Here is a 7,427-nt window from a genome sequence, read left to right as displayed (position 1 = left end):
CATTTCAAAACATTGCTTTGGGATTTGAGCTAATCAGATTTTCCAATATGATTGAAGGTCACACAGATTGAAAGATCACTGCACTGTAAAGGGCCTTCTTTTTTAAACCAAAACCATCTGATCTTTTAATGCCATCTAGAGAAATGGTTACATTTCGCAGCATAGATTATGTCCCTAGGACACAACTGTTGGCAAGACTGCGCTCCTGCACTGAACTCCCTGAATGGCTGGATACTATTGGCCCAGTGGTTCCTGAACGTCCTGTATGGCAAGATACTATTAGTCCAATGGGTCCAGGCAAGTGAGTATAGATCAGATGTCAACCATGTGATGGGGTTACTGTTTGCTCTAATAGCAGAGATGCTACGGTCAAAATATTGATCCTCCCAAAGTTTCAAGACCTGTCACAATAAGAATAGATACAGTAGTTGTTCAAGCAACCAAAAAGTATGTTATCCTTTCATGGCAAATAAAATAACTTTTGAAGACCTTGTTTGTCTGCTATTTTCTTAATGTCAAATAACGTGTCCTAAATTCTCGTACATTACCTCTGTTGAAATAGTTCAAGTATTCAGGTTTTTGTTGTTTTGAGGTGAGAGTTCTTGAACCATTCCAAAGTAACAAAAACAAAATGTCAAACTAATTCTGAAAATCACATTTAAGCCATGTGACTCTCACACTGTTAACCACCATGACCATGTGTCAGTGCTGTCGCTTGTGAAATTCCAAAAAAGGTTGCCTGACCTGTACCCAGGGGCCATAAAAACACATCTACACTGAACTGTAAACATTTCATTTCCCTCAACTGTTAATGACAGTTTGTTCCTCTGCTGATGTTGATCATGGACATTTTGATGTGATGTGGTATTAGGCATGTTGGGCAAGCTCCATAAAGAACCCAATGTGTTTGTGCTATGGGGTTAGGGGTGGAGGCAGTGTCAGTGTCAGGGGTCATAGTGGGAGGAGCCTGGCCTGGCAGAGACCACTCCGTTCCAAGCTAAAGTCACTCGATATGAGGGATGACGGGCACCAAAATAGCCCTCCAGAGTGTATATAGGGACCCTCTCCCACCTGCTCCATCAGACCACCAGCCTGTACAAAGCCAGAGGAAACTGTAGTGACATACAAAAGGACTGGAGAAACAAGACAGGAGGCACGAGGGAGAAATCCAGAGAACCAGAAGGAAAGAAAGACATAAAAAGAGGAAGTTTGGCCAGTGAGAATTGACTTTGGGAAAGTTTTGGTACTCTGCAGAGAGAGTAGCGGTGCTACTCTGGTTGGAAACTCAAGGATCAGAAGGAAGTGAAAAAAGTCAAGGAGGATAAGCGTGAAAAGGACAAAGGAATTAGTTTCCTGGATTGCAAAGTTTTCTTGGATTTCTCCCACCCCTCCTCCTGGGCTGAGCGCATAGGGGGAGGAAGAACCGTGTTGACCGCAGGGATGAAGTATAGCTACCAGCTACCAGTGTCATCGTACACCACGCGATATAGTCAGTACACACCAATGACGTACACACCAACACACTACACCCCCAGCAATTACACACCTACACATTACACCCCAGCAATTACACACCTCGCACTACACCCCCACCAATTACACACCGGCCACTACACCCCCACCAAATACACACCCACTTCATATACCCAAACAAAGTACAGCTCAACTCACTACACCCCCACAAGCTACACCCCTTCACTTTACACACCTACACATAAAACCAGTTCCAGTTACACCCCTTCGTACAGCAAAGGAACACGCTACAGTGCTGCTGCCGTCCCCAGCACACATACCTGCACAGCAGACTCCTGCACCTCTACCACTCAAGCCAGTCAGGGCCGTACACTTCTCCAATGACATTATCTTCCAGGACCTTGTCCGACATGGTGAATGGAGCAGATTGGACGCTTTATGAGAGGAAGCGAAGAAATACGTCTGCATACCCTGTTCCCATCTGGTGAGTGAATCTACAAATACATAAAGACAGGGGGAAAGTGTTGAGAGATTGACAGGAGTTACCACAGCAGGCAATGGCACCTACAACTGTCTGCATGAAAATATAGTCACTAACTACAACAGCTTCTTTTGGAGTGATATTGTGTTGACAAATATAAAACTACTGAGAGGTTAAAGGGTCTCAAATATTTATTTATATTCTAAACCAAAAAGAATAAAGGCTCTAAATAATTGTTTGACAAATGCATAGTGAAAGTTCAGAAAAGTTCTGAAGTTAAAAGCAGGGGTTGAAATGACAGAAAAGCAGTGTAAGGGTATGTACAGTGCAGCTGAGCCCTCTTCTGACTGTGCCCATGTATGGTGCTCTGTGTACAGGTATGGCAGCACTCCATGAGGCCGTACTCACAGGAACCTGGATTGCGTGAAGCTGCTGGTGAAATATGGAGCTGATGTCCCCAGAGAGATGAGGACGGCTGGACGCCGCTGCACATGGCCTGCAGTGATGGCTTCCCCGAAATCGCCAGGTTGGTGTACAAATGAAACACAAACTCATAAAACGTCCACAGAAATATTTCCCTACAGTACGGAGACCACAAAACACAACATTCAATTGATCTATCATGCAATGTTGCTGCCTCTTCGAGAAATAACTCTTCTGACAAAAGGCAGGTAGTGAACCATACTGACCTCGGTGACCTGATTGAACCAGACATATGCAGCATTTCATAGCCAGTGTGAATATAGACAATGAAAGACGCCTTGTTTGAATGTGACTTGTGCTGAACAACACTGTATTTTGTCCCTCTTAGCTACCTGCTCTCTCTTGGTGCCAGTGCATTTGCAGAGAACGAGAACGGGAGAAGCCAGCGGACCTCATTGACCCAGACTGTAAGGAGCTGGTCAATCTATTTGAGAGCAGGCTGTGTGTAACTCACTGGCCACCTACAGAACAGGACCTGAAGGAGCATGATGTGGACAGATGGATAGTGTACCCTGGTCCTGAGACTAGCTTCTTGAAATGGAAAAGCCCAGCCAGAGAGAATGAGAAAGTCTGGGACAAGGGACCAGGCCACTTTTCCTGCTACAGAGCACTTGTAGCCTATTGTTTTCTAAATGCATAATTGTGACTCACAATGCTTTTGGGAGCGGTTTTGTATATCAAGTTGGACAATACTTTGTAAAGGTTATTATTTTTGTATCTTTTCATTATTTGCTTAAAAAGAAGTTGGCTAATTTTTGTTTGGTGCTTTTCCACAAAAACATGCAAACCAGTCTTGTCACTTTAGTTGTCACAAACAGCATCTCAGGCTGTTTATAGCACCAACAGCTTTCAGTTTCCCAGATCATTTAGCACCACATACCAAAAAATATAGTGTGACACACCACAGTAAACAGTTATTTAATCTGTGTAATGAATCAATAGGGTATGTCTTCATTCTGATTACCCAATGAGATCATCCAGCCCAATTCTGTGATCAATCTTGTAAAAATCTGACTGTCCATTGCTTGAATTTTCCACAAAACTATGCAGCATTGAGGATAGTTCCTGCATATGGGCAGAGACTATTTTCAACTCACTGCTTCCAAAATACAGATAGAGTACAGACTGTATTTGGCATTGTTCTCTGCATTTAGCCTGTGTGTTTATGGCTTGGGAAAAGTTGTGTGTATCCTCTCTGAGCAGAGAGAGGGCGTCAATAGCAATTCCCATCAAAAATTACATTTCATTTGGTAGGCCAGAGATCATTGGAAAATAGCTACTATGCCATACACGTACTGGTGCTGCTGTATTGGCATTTTTCCTATTATGCTTGGCAGTTGTTATTTTCTGAAATAGTTAACAGTGTTGCTGAAAGAGTAAGTGGTATTCTGCCCATTTCAACTAATCTAATGAATTTCACCAATGAACGTCTTATTTTTTTACAAAATATTTTCATAAAGGTGCTTTTTATAAATATTGCTGAAATTAATTGGTGAGGACGCAACTCTTTTCTATCTCACTGATTGACTCTTGATGGAAAACTCTACGTAGCCTATTATAGGTTATGATAAGGATCACCTAGAGGAAAAGGGTAACGAGCTGCTAATTCACATAATTTCATTAAAATAACGTTTTTACGTTTTTAAACAGTAATTTCATATCAACCTGAGGTTTATGTTTAGGCTTAGGCGTTCACATGCTGTCAGAAATCTCTGAAGTGTGGAGTTCTGACTTGGAAGTTTCACTTGAACGACCCTCAAGTCGTACGGTGAATCCCAAACCAGGCCCTCGCCCCTACCAACTAACTCATTTGTAGAGCCCTCAATTTTATGTGTTACTGATCAAATTCAGAGGGTTACTTCAAAAGTGGCAAGGGGACCCAATAAACCAATCGACTTCGGGACACACTTGTGATTTGAATGATGCAATTACACAGGTATATAATAATACAAGCATACAATTTTCATGACAAAATTCCATCATGTTTCTTCCAATGAGAAAACATTTATTTAGTTTAGGGTCAAAGTAGTCAGATGGGGTGGTGTGTTTTTGGGGGATAGTGTATTGATGTGCAGGTTTAGATGGTGGTGCAATTTAAGATTTTCCCATTCCCTTTTCCCTTTTTTGTTTGTGACCAAAATGTGCAATCTGCACTCTGACCTGCGAAAGGCAGCAATACACAACACAGCGTCTACTCTGCTGGAAAACCACATGAAGACAAAGAAGAAGTTTGAACACGGTAATACACCTTTGTCGGAGGACTGGGCGAGCAAGAGGATGGATGGCGAGAGGAAGCGAGGCAGAAAGAAGGGTGCGAGGTGCAAAACTGAACTGACGGTGAAATACAAGATGAGTACTTTCTCCTTTAGGTTAAGTACAGTAGAGAAAAATGCATGTTACGCACCTGAAGATCCTGAGCAGTCGACGGATAATGATCTTGAAATTGATCCTGACATACAGTGGGGAGAACAAGTATTTGATACACTGACGATTTTGCAGGTTTTCCTACTTACAAAGCATGATAGGTCTGTAATTTTTATCATGGGTACACTTCAACTGTGAGAGACAGAATCTAAAACAAAAATCCAGAAAATCACATTGTATGATTTTTAAGTAATTAATTAGAATTTTATTGCATGACATAAGTATTTGATACCTCAGAAAAGCAGAACATAATATTTGGTACAGAAACCTTTGTTTGCAATTACAGAGATCATACGTTTCCTGTAGTTCTTGACCAGGTTTGCACACACTGCATCAGGGATTTTGGCCCACTCCTCCATACAGACCTTCTCCAGATCCTTCAGGTTTCGGGGCTGTCACTGGGCAATACGGACTTTCAGCTCCCTCCAAAGATTTTCTATTAGGTCCAGGTCTGGAGACTGGCTAGGCCACTCCAGGACCTTGAGATGCTTCTTACAGAGCCACTCCTTGGTTGCCCTGGCTGTGTGTTTGGTCATTGTCATGCTGGAAGACCGAGCCCGGCCCATCTTCAATGCTCTTACTGAGGAAGGAGGTTGTTGGCCAAGATCTCGCGATATATGGCCCCATCCATCCTCCCCTCAATACGGTGCAGTCGTCCTGTCCCCTTTGCAGAAAAGCATCCCCAAGAATGATGTTTCCACCTCCATGCTTCACGGTTGGGATGGTGTTCTTGGGGTTGTACTCATCCTTCTTCTTCCTCCAAACACGGCGAGTGGAGTTTAGACCAAAAAGCTCTATTTTTGTCTCATCAGGCCACATGACCTTCTCCCATTCCTCCTCTGGATCATCCAGATGCTCATTGGCAAACTTCAGATGGGCCTGGACATGCGCTGGCTTGAGCAGGTGGACCTTGCGTGTGCTGCAGGATTTGAATCCATGACGGCATAGTGTGTTTCCATATGTTTGATGCCATTCCATTTCTCAGTTTCTGACATTATTATGAACCAGACTCCTATGCCACATGCGCTGCTACTACAGTCTATTATCTATCCTGTTGCCTAGTCACTTTACCCCTACTTATATGTACAGTACATACAGTTGAAGTCGGAAGTTTACATACACTTAGGTTGGAGTCATTGAAACTTGTTTTCAATCACCCCACAAATTTCTTGTTAAACTTCTTATGGCTGCAATCCCGTTAACGAGACGATTTGACAACAGCCAGTCAAAGTGTGGGCGCCATTTTCAAAACATCAAAAATCTCATAATTAACATTTGTTAATCCCACCACGGTGTCCGATTTCAAATATGCTTTACAGCAAAAGCACCACAAACTATTATGTTAGGTCACCACATAGCCACAGAAAAACACAGTCATTTTTTCAGCCAAAGGAGTTTCAAAAAGCAGAAAATAGAGATAAAATGAATCACTAACCTTTGATGATCTTCATCAGATGACACTAATAGGACTTCATGTTACACAATACATGTATGTTTTGGTTGATAAAGTTCATATTTATCCAAATATGAGTTTACATTGGCGCGTTACATTCACTAGTTCCAAAAACATTAGGTGATTTTGCAATGTCACATAATTCAACAGAAATACTCATTATAAATGTAGATGATAATACACGTTATACACATGGAATTATAGATATACCTCTCCTTAATGCAACCGCTGTGTCTGATTTCAAAAAGACTTTACGGAATAAGCCAGCCATGCAATAATCTGAGACGGCGCTCAGAAATATTTGTCACAATAGCCGCCATGTTGACGTCAACATAAACAAGAAATTACATGATAAATATTCCCTTACCTTTGATGATCTACATCAGAAAGCACTCCAGGAATCCCAGGTCCACAATAAATGTTTGTTTTGTTCGAAAATGTCCGTTATTTATGTCCAAATACCTTCTTTTGTGAGCGCGTTTGGTTTACATATCCAAACGCTCATTCTGGTCAGCGTTATATCGGACAAAAACGTCAAAACATTATATTACCGGTCGAAGAAACATTTCAAACTAAGTACAGAATCAATCATTAGGATGTTTTTAACATATAGCTTCAATAAAGTTCCAACCTGAGTACTCCTTCTTGTCTTCGTGAGCAATGGGCATAGTGACTACCATGAGAATAAGCATGATCAGAAAATGGCTGATTGCCAGACACCTGACTGATTCTGCTATCATTCACTCCCACAACACCATAGAAGTCTCATTATAATTTCTATTGATGGTTGACATCTAGTGGAACCCCTAGGCAGTGCAACATCATTCATATCTCAAGGGGATTTCATTGGGGACTCTGGTGAATACATACAAAGCTCAGATTTCTGACTTCCTGTTTTGATTTCAACTCGGTTTTGCCTGCCATATGAGTTCTGTTATACTCACAGACATAATTCAAACCGTTTTAGAAACTTTAGAGTGTTTTCTATCCAATACTAATAATATGCATATATTAGCAACTGAGACTGAGGAGCAGGCCGGTTACTTTAGGCACCTTATTCATCCAAGCTACTCAATACTGCCCCCCAGCCATAAGAAGTTAATTAATTAACAA

General features: G+C 41.8%; 1 pseudogene; it reads left to right on the top strand.

The window, feature by feature from the left end:
* Positions 1-1,093: 1,093 nt before the first annotated feature.
* LOC115110659 (protein phosphatase 1 regulatory subunit 12B-like) lies at positions 1,094-5,853 on the top strand (annotated as a pseudogene).
* Positions 5,854-7,427: the final 1,574 nt, after the last annotated feature.

The sequence above is a fragment of the Oncorhynchus nerka genome, linkage group LG21 (assembly GCF_034236695.1).
Source record: "Oncorhynchus nerka isolate Pitt River linkage group LG21, Oner_Uvic_2.0, whole genome shotgun sequence".
NCBI lineage: Eukaryota > Metazoa > Chordata > Actinopteri > Salmoniformes > Salmonidae > Oncorhynchus > Oncorhynchus nerka.
The sequence above is the reverse complement of the archived record's forward strand: the minus strand, read 5'-3'. Positions and strand labels throughout refer to the sequence as shown.